This window comes from Trichomycterus rosablanca, chromosome 10 (assembly GCF_030014385.1).
Source record: "Trichomycterus rosablanca isolate fTriRos1 chromosome 10, fTriRos1.hap1, whole genome shotgun sequence".
Lineage (NCBI taxonomy): Eukaryota > Metazoa > Chordata > Actinopteri > Siluriformes > Trichomycteridae > Trichomycterus > Trichomycterus rosablanca.
Genome location: NC_085997.1, coordinates 25,940,667 through 25,959,651, shown reverse-complemented (window position 1 = coordinate 25,959,651; position 18,985 = coordinate 25,940,667).

Here is an 18,985-nt window from a genome sequence, read left to right as displayed (position 1 = left end):
CTCTAACTTTTAAGATACAAACGTGTGCAATATTTCTTTCTGGCCCAGCAACTCTTATAATGAGAATTTTATACTTGTGTAGCATTTGCTATTTAGTATTTTTAAGTATTTTAGTATTTTAGTGTATTTATTTCAGTATTTTTCAATCATTGTCTGTTCAACCTCTTTATTCTGGTCAGGGTCGCAGTCAGTCCGATTCATTGGACAAAACCAGGAAACATCCCAGACAGCTCGTGAGTCCATCACAGGGCAGACGCGCACATATTAATACACGCACATTTACACTCATGGCAATTTTTAGTAGCTCAAATTGCCCTGACTGCATGTATTTGAACTTGTGGGAGGAACCGGAGCACTCTGAGGAAACCCACAGTCACATGAAGTACATGCAAACTCCACACAGAAAGGAACCAGACCAGGCCCTTTTTGCTGTAAGGCGACAGCGCTACCCACTGCACCACTGTGCTGCCCAATGATTAGCATTAGCCTGTTTTAATTTTAATGAGCTATGGGTGGTATTGTTTTGTTTCATTTATTAGGATTTTAATGTCATGTTTTACACTTTGGTTACATTCATAACATTTTCAGTTCCACATAAGTTAATGCGTTAATGATTTTGCTCTTTTACTTTTTGGTGCTGAGGATGATGTCCTAATAATGTTAAGTAAACCATATACAGTGGAGCTGTGAAGCAGGAAAGGGCATTCCACATATTGCATGGATATAATTTATTTTAAATAATTGATTTTATACACCTGTTAGCAATAGAAACCTAAGACCAAAATCCTTATGTCATATAGAGTATCTTTTAATGTATCTAATACAGTATATGATAATAAATCCATTTGGGCTTAATTACACAAAGTACGTAAAAATATAATTTTAAACAAATGTGATCCTTATAGTCATTATAACTAACCGAGATGCCTGTGGAATTATGTGCACACATTGTTTATGGTAGTAATGTTTCTAAATTAAGCTGTGATCAGCTGCTCTGTTCTGTTTTGGCTGCAATCAAAGATGGTGTAATTTAAGGGCTTATCTCAACATGACTAGTGCTTAAAATGCGTAAGCACTGCTGTCAGAAATAGGTTACAACACTATAGCTTACATTTTGTCAAAGCAGTAATGACCTGTTAGAGTTGGACAAAGAAAAAGGAATGATACTGACCTCTGTGGCTCAAACTGGTGATTTTTGTGCATTCTGCAGAGAAGACGTGAAAAAGTCACACACAAATTATATATCTTATGTATATATGTGTATCTTTTAAAATGCAGACCACAAAAGCACTTTCCTAAAAAGCTACACACACAATTTATCATCTTTTATCAAATGTTTGAATTGTTTTATTTCCAGCTCTGTGCTCCAGTACTCTGTTTCCTCCTACACCATGAAAACATGCCAGAATGTGTACTGGCTACTGTAAACTGCTAAATATGTAAGTGACTCTAAACAAGTAGCATGCCAGAAGGTGTGCTGGCTACTCTAAATTGCTGGCATATGGTTCAGAGTGCTGTTCCACCAACCCTGATTGGATTAATTGAAATGCTGCATTGTTATGTGCAAGCCAACATGGCTCTAAACTGGTTTTGGGTTTCTTTTGTCCCATTTAAGAACAGAAAGAGAGGGTTACCCTTAAGGCAGTACTTCTGTGGCCTAGAGTTCAAGACAATAAATCTTTGTGATTTTTTAAATCACATTCAGAAGAAGCCACAACAAGTACATTTCATCTTTCAAAGGATTGTCATTCATTAATAGGTCATTATGCAATTACAATGCAAATATAAATATTCTTAATATCAGCCTTAAAAAGTGTTTATTTTTTTCCACTGCTCACCTGACTTTTAAAGCCACTGGAGTACATACTGAAAAGCTGACATGCTAAATAAAATTATTTGTGTGATGTATGTGATGTAAAGGGAAACGTTCAGCTATTGTTGGTCTAGTGTGTATTGGATGTTTGTTTTCAAATGGCTTCATACAAAATTGGCAGAGTAAAACCTTCTTAAGACAGTTGATGCTGTATAACATCAAGTGCATCTGTTTATTAACCTAAGCACCAGCACAGAGAGAAAAAAACAAGACTCATTCATCTTAAATACAGTCTATTATCTGTTTCACACTTACCCAGTCGAATTACTAAACACAGGCCAATCTAGACATGTAAAAAACGCTGCACTCTATTTATAGCTCAAGCCTCTGCTCTTTCAATGTGTCTCTTATTAGATTATTCCTATTTAAATAGACCCCTCTAAAATGCACATAATTTAAAAATGTATTTCTTTTTACATTAAATAATAAAAATCATAATACTTTTAAAAAGTTGATGTCTCCTGTGAAAATTGAGTTTTGCATGTGTTGTCCATCTGAAATGGATAAACAAAAACTGTGAAACTGTGTGATGACACTGTGTGATGCACAGTTTTAGAAGGAATACTTGTGGTTCCTGAAGCGCCTACGTACACAAGACAAAATCACAATCAAAGTGCCCTTCAGCCCCATCATAGTGCCTGTTCCACACAAACACTAATAATCAGCCTGACTGCTTTCTTCTCTGCTTGTGGAACATACTATTTTCTTTGATTGCATGTTTTAAATGATTATTATGACAGCTCTGTTGAGACAGGGGTAGAGATCTGGAGAGTGAAAACTCTGTCTCCTGCTGAGCCCTGTGCCAGGCTGAATAGAGATGAGCTCGACCCCGTCATATCACAAACATGGAAGTAAAAACACATGTCCACATGCATTGAGTTTATTGGACAGTAAAGAACCCAATCACAGTTTTTCTTTGTGCTTGTAAATTAGAGTCCAGGGTTTGTATTAATAATGGGCAGAGCACTTTTTAATCTGCTCATATGAGCTTAGGAAAAGCAATGTCTCCATGGTGACAGGTCTGTATTCAGTGTAAAGAAATGAGATAAGACCGGTGAAATGCTCGACCATATCTCATAATCTGATTTAACACTAAACATGTAGCTTATTTACCATTCATTTTAGTACCAAGCTAAAAGATAAGCAATTATACAAATGAAATGCAGGTTTACCTCTTTATAAAGAACACATATGAGAAGCCCTCCAAGCCATACTTATGTTTTTTTTTTTTATAAAATGTAATACAAACAAAACATTAAATTAATTCACAAGAAGTATGAGAAATACCAAAACAATTCTAAATTTATAACTGTAATAAAAATGTATTAATAATGTATGTAATAAAATAATATGTAATAAAATAAAAACAAATATTAACTTGTTAGTCTGTCATAGCTTATTTGTTATCATGTTCTTTTAGAATTTTAGAAAAAAGTTTTAATGTAATTTGTGTAATATCACTTACATCAATGATTACATTTAAATAAAAGTAAAATCTCACATAATACAATTTGTCATATATACATATACATGTGTACAATACAATAAAATACTTTTTGCACATATCCCAGCTTCTTTAAAAGCTGGGGTCAGAAAGCAGGATCAGCCATTGTGCCCTGGAGTCTAAAGTGTTAATGGCCTTGCTCAAGAGTCCATGGCATAGCAGGACCAGGATTCAAATCCATAACCTTCCACTTGGTAACGCACAGTTCTACCAACTAAGCCATCACTGTTTCTAATTAGTCAATCCAACAGATTATCTGTAGATGTAATCGGGAGATGTTTTAACCGTAACCACATTATTAATGGACCCATCCATACCAAATATTTTGAGCTTGAATGTCTAGTTAAGACATTAACAACTATTACTGTAAAAAGTAAATAGTTCATTTTGATTTGTGAATAATGGTTTTGTCCATTTCTTTACATGAGGCCCACTTTAATTTAACACACAGATAAAAAACATGCATATTCTTGCCTACAGTTAGTTATTATTGAGCTCCTAAAGATTTGGCATTATTTATAAAATTATTACAATATTTTAAGAATTACAAATATTTAGCAAAACTGAAAAATTTATTAAAAAAGGCAACTTAAATGATTTACCCTATTCGTTCAGGATAAATTATTTGGATTTAATTATTTTTATTTATATGTAAATAATTAATTTTAAAAAATATTTTACAAAAAAATATATAATCCAAATAATTTATCCTGAACGAAAAGTATAAAATAGGGTAAATCATTTAAGTTAAACAAATTACTTCAGATGGTTTATAAATTAGTGCTGGAACTAGAAGCTGATTATTATTGTGGGCATTTAATAGAAATACGTCTCGTTTTAAAATGAGCTTTATCTTAATTACCAGTATATTTAACATGCATTGTGTATTTTGAAAATGTATAATATGAATGAATTCTGTTTTACAGTGATATAATGTAGATGTCATAAACGATTAAATAGTACATTTTAACACACGGCCAGTGTTTGAAATTCAATCATTTTCTTAAAAATCTAAGCGCAACCGTTTACGTGCAAAATATAATGAATATCTGTCCTGCTGTCCAGTTCTGGTTCCTGTGTTGTTTGGCTGAAGTCGCCTGTGTGTGTTATGAAATAAAACTCTACTTTGGTATCACTGCTCTACAATAACGTGCTTGTTCACTCACCACTATCACATCTATCAGAAATATTAATGTAGAATAAAAACACCAGTAACTCAGAAAGAAAATAAACTTGAATTGTTGTAATAGGTTTTTTATGGCCATATAATCCAAAACATTTTGTGTTAATATTTGGGAGAGGATACAAACCCGAACTCAGATTAAAAATCAAGTCACTCATTATTTAGAAACAACTGGGAGAGCACGCATTGGCAAATATGGAAAATAATTTAATTGAATAAAATATCACTACGTATCAATTATCAGTAAATATAAAAAAAATATCAGTATTATTTTGGATTTATAGATGTGCGGATGTTCAAGCCGATATAAGCTCAATAAACAGCACCAAAAGATGCTCATTATTTTCACAGAATTGTGAACGTTGCACCATCACAAACTTTAAAATAATGATAATTACGATTGATTAATATTAACATATTAATATTATTATACACATAGTATAACATCATTTAAATTATCATAGTACTCACATGTAGTCATTTAATAGCTTAAACTATCGTGCGTGACAAAAGAGGGGGCAAAAAAACAATAAAACAAAATAATACGTATATTTTAAAAAGATCAGTAACATTTTAACATTTAGGCTATATTAAAAATGCAATGGAAACAACTGCTGTGATTGCTCAAGTTGTATTTTCTATCGTTAAGCATTTTGTATCAACGTCGTTTTCCACACATGTAAATATGTGGCCTTGTTTTTTAACTTTTAAATAATAGATGTATGTATAAAATAATATAGATGTATATATAAAATAATATAGATGTATATATAAAATCATTTATATGTAATTCCGCTCTTGATGCCCCACTAACATTATATTGTGTTTCTGCTCTAACGTCCCTACAGCACAAACGCTTAATCGAATAGATGCTAAAAGAACAGAAACCCCGCAGAAACATTTGTGGCGTCATGAGAGAAGTCGGAGATATTCCAGGACTGTCTGTTGTAGACGGTTTTTGGGTCTTGATCGCTAAAAGACCTGTTTGTGTTCCGCTTGTTGTACACTGTGAAAATCATCTTGATCGATCAGGTCTGTACAAGAACATGCAGTGTTTTACTGGGGCTTTACCGCCACCTGGTGGACAACAGGCAAAACTGAATAAAAAAAAAAACAACTTAAATTGAGCTCATGAAAAGCTACATTATTTTGTAGTGAATTTATTTTTCTTTTAATATCTCTATAAACTCCAATTACTTAAATGTTCTATTATATTAAAATCGTGTACATACTCATAAATTAAGTGTATTTACACATTATTTATTTGATTTTAGTTGTAATAAAAGCCCTTTTTCTGAAATTCAATGTTATTTATTTCAAATAAATTTTAAACATTCTATCTAAAATTTTTGGCTTCAATTCTTTGTGTGTTATAGCTCTGGGGTCCTGGGGGTCTTGGTACAAACTTAAGCCCTGGTCACTGACAGCAGGTTGGCATTTTATCATCACTTCATATGATCATCAGCATTTTCATCTTTTACTTTGGTTTTTCTCCCACCACCCAGCTAAAAGCTTTGGACCCACAAATCTAATCATGATGAAACTACTTAAATGTAAAATATATCTATTTAAATAAAATCTAATATTGAATCATTGACGTAATTAAAAAACAGCAATATAAACAATAATACGTTAAATGAATAAATTAAATACAAATAACTACATAATAAATAATGATCTGAAAACTTTATTATGTTGTTTAGAATTTTTCTCCTTTTCGCCTGACCAGTCCAGTTTTTACTAGGAAGAAATGCGCGCGCACACACACAAACAAACAAACAAGCAAACCCACATGCACACTGCTGATTACTGTGGTAACACAATAACGCTTCAGTGTTTCCCAGCTCTAATCTTCCTGGGCATAAAGGCTTCATTTGGATAAAGGTAAATGCAGCAACTCTGGGACTGAACCACAATGTGGTGTAAGATAGGCACACCATGATTCGTTTGACTCGCTCTCACAGCAATCAGCACCAGAAGAAGCAAACAGAGAAATTAAAGTGTTCTTTTTCTGCCCAGTCTTGAGACAACATCTGTCACTGCCAGCGCTATTCTTTCCACTTTGTGTTTGTTTTCCATCTTTTGTGCATAAGCTGGTGTGTGTGGTCTATCTTATTTGCAATGCTCTATTATAGACCGTGTTGATTACTCCTGACAGGTGCACCATCCCCTCTCGCCTATAGTTGTAATTCTGCTGCCACACACTGTCTGGCAGGACTTCAGCAGCTGCCTCCTCACTAAAATAATGAATCCCTCAGATAAGAGCACAAAAGGCAGACTCAGCGTTACATTTGTACTGTTGTGAGTTGTACAGAGGAAAGGCAGAGATGGACTGTCCCCCAGTGAACTACTGTGGCTCAGACCCTCACACTCAAAAGTACAGGAAGAATGGCAAAAAGCTCTTCCCTGCCTCTGGCACTGGCACACTTACAGCAACTCTGGGAACAGCAGATGAAAATATGAGCCGAGAGACAAAAAAAATGAAGCAGGAACAGAAAGAAGAATAGAAGAGACAACGTGTGTTGAAGTAAATCCTCCCATGATTCACTGAACTTGGCAGAAACAGAATGCTCTCAACTTGCTACTTCCAGTCATCATGCACAGACATGCTATAGCTGAATGAGCTTTCACAAATTACAAAAAGACCATGTGTTTTCTTTACTGCTACAGTGCAGTTAAACATGGCACTTTAAAAAATGCTACTAACACCATTAACCAAATCACTCTGACCAGCATCATTTAATATTTACACAAATTATTTACATCATTTTAATTTTTCATTTTAAATTCACTTAAGGTGGCATAGTGGCACAACAGGTTATCTTGGTATCACACAGGTTTAGAACGCAGGGTTAAATTCTCTTCTTTGGTTAGTTTTCGCATGTTCTTCTCACTTAAAAACACTTAAAACATACTGGTAATAAAACTGGATTAAGTGTGCATAAATAAACAAGTAAATTAGTAAAAGCAGTGTTCTTAATGGACTGGCCCTTGTGTTTAATGTTTTCAAACAATGGACACACCACAGCCCTGACCTGGACAAAATGGTTACTTAAAATAAATGAATGAAGTTACTATAGTAATATCTGCATGTAGAACAAAGTTTTGTCTGGTACTTCAAAAGTACTGCTCAAGGTGTGTTATAGCATTTTTCTGGTTTACAAAATCTATGAATTTAGAGTTAAAAGCTATTTTATATATTATACATTAAACATTACATTTCTCATCTTGATTTCTTCGAAAAGGGAAAAGTACTTCTGTTTTTATTACATTCCCTGTGCAATTTTCAAAATCCACCTGTTCCTATTAAATTTACTGTGCTGGTTCTAAAATTTTCCTATTAAATTCACTGTGCTGGTTTCAAAATGTTCCTATTAAATTCACTGTGCTGGTTTCAAAATGGTTCTATTAAATTCACTGAGCTGGTTCCAAAATGTTCCTATTAAATTAACTGTGCTGGTTTCAAAATGTTCCTATTAAATTCACTGTGCTGGTTTCAAAATTGTTCTATTAAATTCACTGTGCTGGTTCCAAAATGTTCCTATAAAATTCACTGTGCTGGTTTCAAAATGTTCCCATAAAATTCATTGTGCTGGTTTCAAAATGTTCCTATTAAATTCACTGTGCTGGTTAAATTCACTGTACTAGTTCTTAGGAACAGTTTGGAACTAGTTCTGTGAATTTATAAGGAGCATTTTGAAACCAGCACAGTGAATTTAATAGGAACATTTTGGAACCAGCACAGTGAATTTAATAGGAACAATTTGAAACCAGAACAGTGAATTTAATAGGAACATTTTGAAACCAGCACAGTGAATTTAATAGGAACATTTTGGAACTAGCACAGTGAATTTAATAGAACCATTTTGAAACCAGAACAGTGAATTTAATAGGAACATTTTGAAACCAGCACAGTGAATTTAATAGGAACATTTTGGAACTAGCACAGTGAATTTAATAGAACCATTTTGAAACCAGAACAGTGAATTTAATAGGAACATTTTGGTGCTAGTTTCAAATGTTTCTATTAAATTTACTGTACTAGTTCCAAGTTAGGTTCAAAATGCTATTAAATTCACTGAGCTTATTTAAAAAATGCACCTGTTCCTATTACATTCACAGTGCCAGTCAAAATATCATTGTTTGTGCTCAGTGGTTAAAGTTTGAACCAGACCTGTCATCACCAGTCTAGACTAAATACACCATAGTAAGGCTTTCAAGCTTGCTGCTACAGCCATAATTCTGCTCTCCCTGACTTGGATAAGATCTCCATTTACCCAAAGGCGGGCTGTTCTGTCCTAAGGAGCTTTGTCCAACCTGCTGATAACGATGCTTTCTCTGCCACATGCTACACCTATATAGGAATGGCATTTACTCTTTCCATCAGACAATCTCTAGTCATCTGTGTGTGTGTTTGTGTGTTCCTGCTTGTCCATGGTTTAAAAAAATACTAGAAGTTTAACAGCTGTTATTTGATATAGTAATATTTCAAGTTTAAAGTCAGCAGCAGTACTATATTAAGTTCTAAAAAACAAGTTTAAATTCTTATTGTCATTATTTTTTATTTAAAATTGTATTTTATTTTTAATTTGGCTTGTGTGTGTCGATCAAACTATTGAGGGAAATGCTAAATTCGTATATGATTAAAGTTATACACATTATCTGATCCAATCCACCAATTCATTTTATACAATAAGCATGTGTGATGTCATAGACAATACAAATTATTTAAACAATCATACAAAATGTTATCTTTGATGTTCTGCATTACTCACTTTAAAAAATACCTTGGTGGTAGACTGTCAGTACTGAATTACTACTGACCAATAATCCAAGCTGAAAATAAAACAGAGAAAAATGCAACTAGTAAGAATAATTTTTGGGACCCAATTAAAAACAGCGAGTAATTTTTGTGTGCAAACTGCTCAAAATAAACACTGAACATTACTAGAATGAGCAAATGCTGTTTATAAGCTACAAGTAAAAAGAACATATTTAAATGTGCTACAGTTCAAATGTACCAGACAAGTAACTAAACAAGTAATACATGTTAAAATGAAGCTTTATTAAATAATTTTAATGGTATTAAATGTTCATTAAATAGTGTTAGGGTGGCACGGTGAGTATCACTGTCGCCTCACAGCAAAAAGGTCCCGGGTTTGATTCCCAGGTGGAGCGCTCCAGGTTCAGTTACCTCCCACAAGTCCAAAGACATGCAAGTTAGGTAAATTGGAGCTACTAAAATTGCCCTAGGTGTGTGTGTGTGTGTGTGTGTTTGCTCTCTGATGGACTGGGAGCCTGTCCAGGTTTTTTTCATACCTTTCACCTGGAACTGTACCCTCCGCAACCCTCAATAGAAAAATGCGACCGAGCAAGGCAAAAAGTGTTATTTGTATGTCTGTAAAATAACATACTTTAATTAACAACACAATTTTATATCAATCAAGCCATGTGCATGACTGATGTACAACATTATTAAAAAGTGTGTTATAGACTTATTCTTCTACAAAAACTCAGTATCGGATCACAGTATTCCCACTTCCACTGTCAATATTTATAGTTAATTAGTGTTTGATTTTATTACAATATTGTAGTCCAGTTTACATTTAAGTGTTCATTAGCCAACAACTCTGTTCAAGACACTAAAACGTGTCCAGACTATGCAAAGTTGTGTGTCTTCATCCAAAGTGAACACAACAAATTGCTGTATGTTAGACCCTCAGTTTGATAGGACATTATTAAAGCTACAGCTCCACCACAAAATCCGCTACTGGCCTTATGCCAGATGGGACTAATACCTAAAAAATCCTAGTGCCAAATAACTTTTTAGGGGGTTTACCAAACTACTGCCAAAAACCTGGTGGAGAGGTAACAGTGATAAGTCGTAGATCATTGTCAAAGTCTGACAAAATTGAACTTTTGGACATGCTTTTTCATTTAGTCTGTAGTGGGAACATCAGCCAAACATCTGCAAGCTGTTGCTGAGAAGTAGCCCAGAGGAAAACATTTACCTAACAGCATACTAATTCTTTCAGACCTCAGTGTCAGCACTTCGTAAATAACAGCGAGTGTGTAGGGAGTGGTTTTCAGCCATGCACATGTGGAATTATTTTTTCAAGGCAGGCCTGTAAGAGCCATTTTACTTCACTGTTCTTATCTATACTGCTATAAAAACAGCACAACAAAGACACACTTTTTTTCAAAGACACAATTTCTCCTTTCACCCCAACACCCCCTTACCTCGGTCTACCTCATCTCAGCTTTAGCTGCCTATCAGACAGTCACAGCTTACCTCTGTTTCAACATCATGTGTCATGGGTATCTTGCCAGACAGTATTTCGCCTTGTGTGAAGAAACCAAATTTGCCTCTAAGCCAGTAGGGTGAAGGCTGTCTGGCCTCCATTAAGAAATAAATGCAGTGGATTTTGAAGACTATACGTTACTAGTACAGCACTGGCAAAAGGAAGATTTTTTTTTCCAGAAATTAACTGACCCAAAATCTGAAATTTAGCAAGATTAAAGCACCCACATAATATATGTAATCATCTGTGCAAATCATCTCTACAGAGTACACAGTAAATTAAACTATTTTTATTTCATTTTAATTATAGTACAGTTTTGACTGTTAAAGACTAGGCATATCCTAAAATTTAATCATATATATGGAAAAGTAAAGAAAACCATCTCAATGGCATTAAAAGTACCATTAAGAAGAGAAAATATTAAACCAACATACTGCCCCTCTAAATCTGGTGAATTTACTGATCTTAATCCCACTGAACATCTGTGACGAGAATTGTTGCATATCTCTCAAGCTTACCTTGCATAAAAACACTGAAAAGATGAATGAGCTAAAATTGTTACACTGTGCAAAATTCATTTAGATTTTATCCAAAATGACATTTGGCTGTAATGTGTGCTAAAGGTGGCTGAACCAAGTTCTAAACAAATATGACTTTAAAGTTGTTCCAATTTGTTTGGGTCTTTAATAAAAAAAAAAAAAGACACTTTCTTACAAAGCATCAATTCAAAGTAATTCAAAGTGACTAATTTAAAGTTCTGAATATGTAAATTATGTGCACACTTGATAACACATGCAGAAAAAAGCACCATAACACACTCTATGAATTGCATATTGCTCAAATTGCATAAGTGTCTAAATGTGCAGTCTGAGGCATCTCCACGTAAAAGTGAACCAGTCATTTTTTAATATTTTCTACTAGTGCAAATGAGATTTACTCAGGGGCCCAATAGTGACTACCTGAGTGTAGTAGAGCTTGAACCAGCTAAATTTTAATCACCAGTCTAGTACCTTAACCCCTAAGCTACGACTAAGACTCAATCTCAGTGCACATTTAAATACTACAGTAGTATGGGAAAACATGATCTACCACTTTAGTTCATCTTGTAACTACACCATAAATTACATGTGTACATTAAGGTATGAATGTGTTTCACACCATGGCTGTACTCATTCTGTTAAAAGATTATAAAACATGTATGACTATGTAGACATCAAGAATTGACATTTAAAAAACAATATAAGGATTCTAAGAAATCTCAAAAGGGCACTTTTGTGAAGTATATATATATATATATATATCTCACATCTAGCAATTAAGATTTTAATGGTTGTTTATTTTATACAGTCCTGTTAATTAAAACACTTTATTAAGTGTGTGCTGGTTTTATTTTAAGAGTAAAAGAAAGATGCCATTTAGAATTCTCTTTATTATTGCTAAGATCTATTTGCAAAACCTTATGCTCCACTTCCATCTGTGCTGGCTGCTCCATTATTAACCATTCATATTTAATCCTCCACAACATACTCAAAAACACACAATGTATTAGACTATGTACACACACAAGTAGTGTTAATTTAGGATTTTATTAAATCATAGCCTGTAAATGTTTAATTCATAATGTACTTTAAGCTTGGTGACACATATAAACATAAAAGCTAGTTATATAAGAAAAATGATGAATTTAAATGTGCATTGTTGTCACATTACAGCTTTTCTGTTAACTACACCCTTCTAACATGTAAAATGTATTACATGTGTTTCAAGGTATAAGATATGTTGCATAATTCAGTGGTTTTAAGCAAGACTGCTTGGCAGTGATTGTGATCTGTCTTTTCATCACTCTGTACCCTGATGTCTCTTTTAGCATCCTGCTCTGCCCGGCGGGGAAAAGAGAATGCCAAGAACAGGTGAACATGCAGGCACACATACCTACTCATGAATTAATAATCACAACACACAGCAATAATTTGCATCTTTGTAATAAAGGTGATGCATCAGCGCTTTATCTGCTGAATCAAGAGAGGGAATTATATATATTTATTATATTATTCAAAACAAAGCTTTCACCAGTGTTCTAAAAAGTAACAGAGATGACTTGGGATAATCACAGTCTGTTCTCTCTCTGCTTTTTTCCTTAATAAGTCCAGTGCCGTATGAATCATAATTAACTCTGCAATGTGTTTGTCCTTGCCTAATCCCAGGTACTCATTTTTAAGGTCATTATGCAAATCAATACTGTTTACAAACATAAAAGCTGGAAGCTGTCATTTGATCTACGGCAGAAATAGAATTGATTATCAATAGCTAAAGCCCTGCTCAGTGGGTATCATGTCAATAACAAGCCAATCAATATGGCCTCGTCTGGAAGGAATTTGACAGTTGGGTCTCTGAGGATACCTGGGTCTATGAAGATTGAGAGAGGCGACACATTCAAAGGCACACCACCTTGTTAACTGAGCTCAAGTTCCATTCCAGAAGCACCACAAACATAATCAAGGCTAATGACTATGTTAAAAAGGTATCTTTCTGTTGTATAGACTGTTAATATACCTAAACGGTCCAAACAAGCCAAATAGCACTAATAAAAAGAAAATGTGTATGATTTACAGTGACCCTAAGTAAGTAAACCTCTTTGTTAACAGGTGCTTAACATCAAGTATACAAATGAAATTTTCCATTGACAAACGCTGGCAAGTTAATTAAATGTACAGTATTACATACTTACAGATGTTCTTTACTAATGCAGCTGTTGGCTTTTAAATAGCCTCTATTCTTATCTATTTTACTTCCTAACAATAAAATGCATGTGACCTATATTTTACAATCTTCCTCTCTATTCATTTATATATCACTGTTAAGGGACTTTTGTTCTCCTCATGCACATGACCTCTGAACCAGATGCATGCTCTTTTCCACTGGGCCATTTGTAAGCAGTCCCAATAGAGCAAAGGATTGTGGGTTCGAGGAAGAGTTCAGTGTTAGGGCACTATTATTATGCTGGGGGCAAGTGCACAATGTAGTGCTGTTTTGCCGCAGAATGTGCTAATGCTGTGTTCTAGTAATGAAAAAAATGATTGTATATGTTAATGAGGATTTAGTAGGGCTGCCACAAAGGTCTCATAAATTACCCTACAAATGCTGCATAAACACTACAGTGGGAATAGACACTCAATACATCGAAGCTGCTGTGAGCAACTGGAAATAACTCTTGACCTAAATTATCATTACATCCTGATAGCGATCACTGATAGAGACGGTATAAAAATGTTTGATTGACCATGTTAACTTCTGTAAATACCAAAACATTTCCATGCGAGAAGGTGATAGTTTTTGTCTGTAATTTATTTTATACATGCACAAGCTTCTGATACATGCTTATTCTCGCAAGACCAGCTGCCATCTCTCAGTAAGATTTGGTGTCTGAGGTAAGTCAGAGATGAATTGAACTACAAGCTAAACTAAAAGCTAAAACTGAGTGTGGCTTTCCTCAGTGCAGTTCTGAGGACTAGTTCCAGACTTTCCCCCTTTGTAAACCCCACCCAAGTTTCTGTAATCAAAGCACATTTAAAATCAAATCAAGTACACAAAACAACAACGCAAACATTAAGTAAATAAATCTTCTTAAGAGTGAATACATCTTCATGGTTCAGACTTAGCTTGTTGTAACTGCTTGCTTTTTTACCATCACTTGCTTACAAGATGTCTACATTTTACAACATTTCGCATATACAGTTGTATTTTTTATTTTGAATGGACTGCTGTTTTTCTATTTTACGTAAGTTCATGACCGTCTGCAACTGTATGCAGCTTTGGAGAGATGAGAGTTAGCTGTTAGCCCTGTTAACTGTTAGTTTTGTTTTTTAACAAAATGTTGCGCTTGTGGCCAGGCAGTTGCATGCCCTCATTGAAAAGAAATCTAGTCTTTGTTTGGCTTGAAAAGTAACGCTGTTCCAGATGAAGCTTGATGAGGTTTCAGATGAAGTAGGACGCTACAACCAGGAACCTATGCACCTATAGCCTCTATGCTATTGTAAGAAGTGTCGGCCTAGCCTACGTATACTGGTAAAGATTATTGTGATCACTCAGGCAATAGGATAAAGTCACAGTGTTCCATATATTAGTTATTATGCTCTGCCATGCCGCTTTTTTATAGTGGATGAGCCACACTATAAAAGTTTTCCGTCAGCTTCTGTCAGTCTTTGGTCGTGGCAGCATACGGTACTGGAATGTACAATGCAACCAATACTTACTCATGACCAAACAAAATCTTTTACAATAAGTGATTTTGGCTGTGATAGCACAACTGGCCAAATTTGCACATTGTAACACTGTCTTAAATGCTGCTTATTTAAAGATATGTACATTGTATTGTGTAATTGGTATTTTATGAATATGAAGTAACTGCATTTTGAGTACAACGTTTTTAACATGTATCTTCATTTTGTATTTATATTGTGTAAACTAAATACTGCCCAAACATATAAAAAGGCCAATGTGTTTGATTTAACCAATTACAGATCAATTCTTATTTTCTAAGGCATATGAAACAGTGTAGTTTTCTGCACCTTTAGATAAACTTTAAAGTAAACTCTATGTCTACATGATGCAGTCGCCCAGTTCATCCATGAATAACACTTGGAGGTGCAAGTTACAAAACATCTACTATTATAACTGAAATCTTTTACTTAGAAAACTGATCAGGAATAATGACTAACTGATTTGAGGACAAAGAAGGCAAGACCACCAAGAGCGATCCTACTGATCACATCCACATATACTCAACCCACTCTTTCAATGATCAGAAGAACTGGATTCCATGTGCACTCTCCTGCACTTCACATCTGACTTCAAGACTGAGCTTAAGGCGCACACAGTTGTAATCCTGTTGTAGTACTTAAGGGATGTGACTCTGTTCAGACGTATCAGAACGCCCTCGCATACTGAGCTTTTGAGAGCCCATTTTGAAGGAGAACAAAAACACAAGGAATGTATTGCTCAAAGGCAAGTTGAATTTGAAGTTTAAAAAGCAAGTGCTGACAGAAAGACATCAGCAAGTATCAGAAGGTGTGATAATTTGTTGAAACAGCAGCCCAAGCTGGTAGAGCTCCAGTGCCTTCTAGAGCCCCATTACCCTCCTCCGCCTCGATTTCTCTTTTAGCCTTTGAAACAATCTCGGTGAGATTTTTTTTGGCAAAGCAGACCATCTCTCAAGGTGCACCAGAGTGAAAGACATAAAAAAACCTGCAAAGATAGAATGAATGCATTTTTTAATTAAATACAAAGAACACTTTCTAAAGTTAGATGACAAAGACATTGAGAGACTCAGTCAAAGTAGGATGCACAAACGGATGTTTGCCAAGTTATACCAGCTAATTGGTGGAAACTTAATGAATGCTGGTTGTGCAGAGACAGATGCTTTGTGGAATGTGGCAGATTTCGGTGGCTGTGCGTCTATGCACATCAAGACAACGAGAACATTTGGCAGGTCACAGAAATGTGCAGGCAGAGGGGAAGCCAGAGACGAAGAATAAAAGCCCATATGAACGCTGTGTGCGTCTCTGTGTGTGTGCTTGAGTGTGGTACTGTGGACGCCTGCTCTTAAGCTCGTCTGTTTGTTTGAGCTCTCTCTCTTTTGTGAGGGTTTTCTATCTTCACCAGCTCTGTGGCTTGCAATTAGCATGCAAGCCTAAGGGACCTAATTAACCAGTGTGTTTAAATGTTTTTTTTTTTTTTTCAAAAATAACCATACAAGTCACCCTGACATTTGTCAGTCAGTCGGGAGGTGTTCATGGTAAGCGATGATTAGCTTGTTTGCAGCCTGTCCTTCTCCCCCAGGTGGCAGCTGGCAAATTACGGGAGGGGAAAGTGTATGTGTGCGTATGCTTATGAGTGACAATGAGCTGAGGTGGGCTTACTCTGAAGGGACATAGACACAGCATTTTTACCAAGGTGATGGGTAAGAAGAGGAGTCTGCTGACCTTTCATCAAATCACCAATCAATATGGTGCAAGCTTCAGCCCCTTTGACACAAACTGCTCAAGTCGAATCAGGATGGGGGGCATTAGCTGCCTTTTCTCATTAACACATTATGATGTCTTCTTTTTAAAAAATCAGGGGGTGGTATGGGACATGGACACCACAGGTCCTCAATACACACAGTAGAGATGGGACGATCAATCGGCTACGAATCGGTATCGGCCGATTTTTAATCAAAATATGCTATCGGCGATCGGCCGATATTTCCTAAAAGTAGCCGATCCGATCGTGTGATATATAAAGACCATGTTAAGTTAACAGCTCAGTGGATTGATCCAGACTTTGAGCTACGAAGCGCCAACCATCGCATCAAAATTCATCAACAATCGTACAGAAACCATCGTGAAAGCTCTTCATGACCTAAAATAACATCATTAACGTTGTGCATCATACACACGATGTAATTTTGCTGATTGTAATATTTACTTTAAAAAGATAATTCAACCCGGTCACATCTGAGTCGATTCTATCAGCACGTTATATAAACTCCTGGTTCACTTTGGTAAATCGTAAGCGGTTCTTACTTGTGATGTAGATGAGAACAGAAGACGTTACAGAGCCAATTAGAGGCAAAAGTTTATTCATTAGCAAATTCGTTAGTTCAGGATCATCTGCTGAACTTTTAGCTCCTTAGACGGAACGAGTCTGACGGTCGGTTACAGATCTGTGGTAATAGCAGTTTAATTAAGCTTTTTAATGTAAGAGAGTCACACAAAATGTTCTGTAGTAGCTGGTGTTTATTTAAAACCACGACATTTAATTAATAACAGTAAACACGGAGAGATAACTGAGAAGAGAAACTTACGTGTCACATAAAACGAATCAACTCATGAATCAATGAATCACTTATAGCGATACTGTGAACAAAGTGTCTCTTCTAAAGGCACAAACACACACATGTGCGCGCGCTGCTCCGGTTTATCTTCACTGTGAGGCTCTTTTTAAGTTTATTTATTTTATTTACTGGTAAACCCCCGAACCCCACCCCCCCGCCCCCCGATCGGAATCGGCTATCGGCCGATGTTTCTGAAAGGAGATCGGAGATCGGAATCGGTTCCAAAAACCCCGATCGGTACATCTCTAACACACAGTCTTTGTTCTAAGCTGCCTGCCACATTCTAGCAATTTAAACTGATTTACTGATACTTTTGTGAAACAGAAATATTTAAAGAAACAATCTCAAACTTTTAATTGGTAATGGAAAGGGAGAGTTTGTACAAAATACAGTATATGTATTATATTAACTGAAATCATAAAAGGCCATACATTCTTAAAAAAGAAGTCCTTATCAACTGCTAAGTTAACCAACCTAAAGGTAAATTAGCTTTTTTAATTAAACAAAATTACATATTACTTGTATACTGTACTTACATTCTATTATGCTTTTTGTGTGCTTATAAGTAGTTATATGACAGCGTGATGACCCAGCTGTTAGAATGGCTGCTACACTGCATCACGGGTCCTTTGTTCCTCAACTCTTGTCAAGGACTGGGAGGAATTTTTATGTTCTCTCCATGTCTGAATTATTTTCCTATGGGTACTTAGGTATTCGTCACCATCCCAAATACATACAGAAGGTAAACTGGCTACTCTAAATTGCCCCTAAGTGCGACTGAGTGAGAAAATGGGTGAATGAGTAAGTTTATGACCCCAAAAAAATTATCTGGGTGGCATCAAGCCCACCACGATTCCGACTTGAATGAAGCAGTTCATGAAGCAGTGAAAATAACACTAAGTAGTTTTAGCAATATAAATCCATTAAAGGAGCCATAGATGTCATGACAGCATTAAATTCTGGAACTACATTACAGTGGCACCCGCTGTTATGTACCTCCTAGCTGATGGATGTAAATCAAACCGAAAATGAACTTTTAATTAAGTTGTTCTAAGTTGTTCTACTATAACTGGTAAGTACAGAGGTTTGCCAGTTCTTAACATAAATCTTTATAAAGCTGGAAGCCTCTATTTTGCTTCAGTACTGAGAGCCCAACATCTAAGACGGCACCCTTGGTCTAGTAAAAATATAATCATTTATGTCCAAAACTATTGAGCGCAAGAAAGAGATCATGTCAATAAGGGCATTA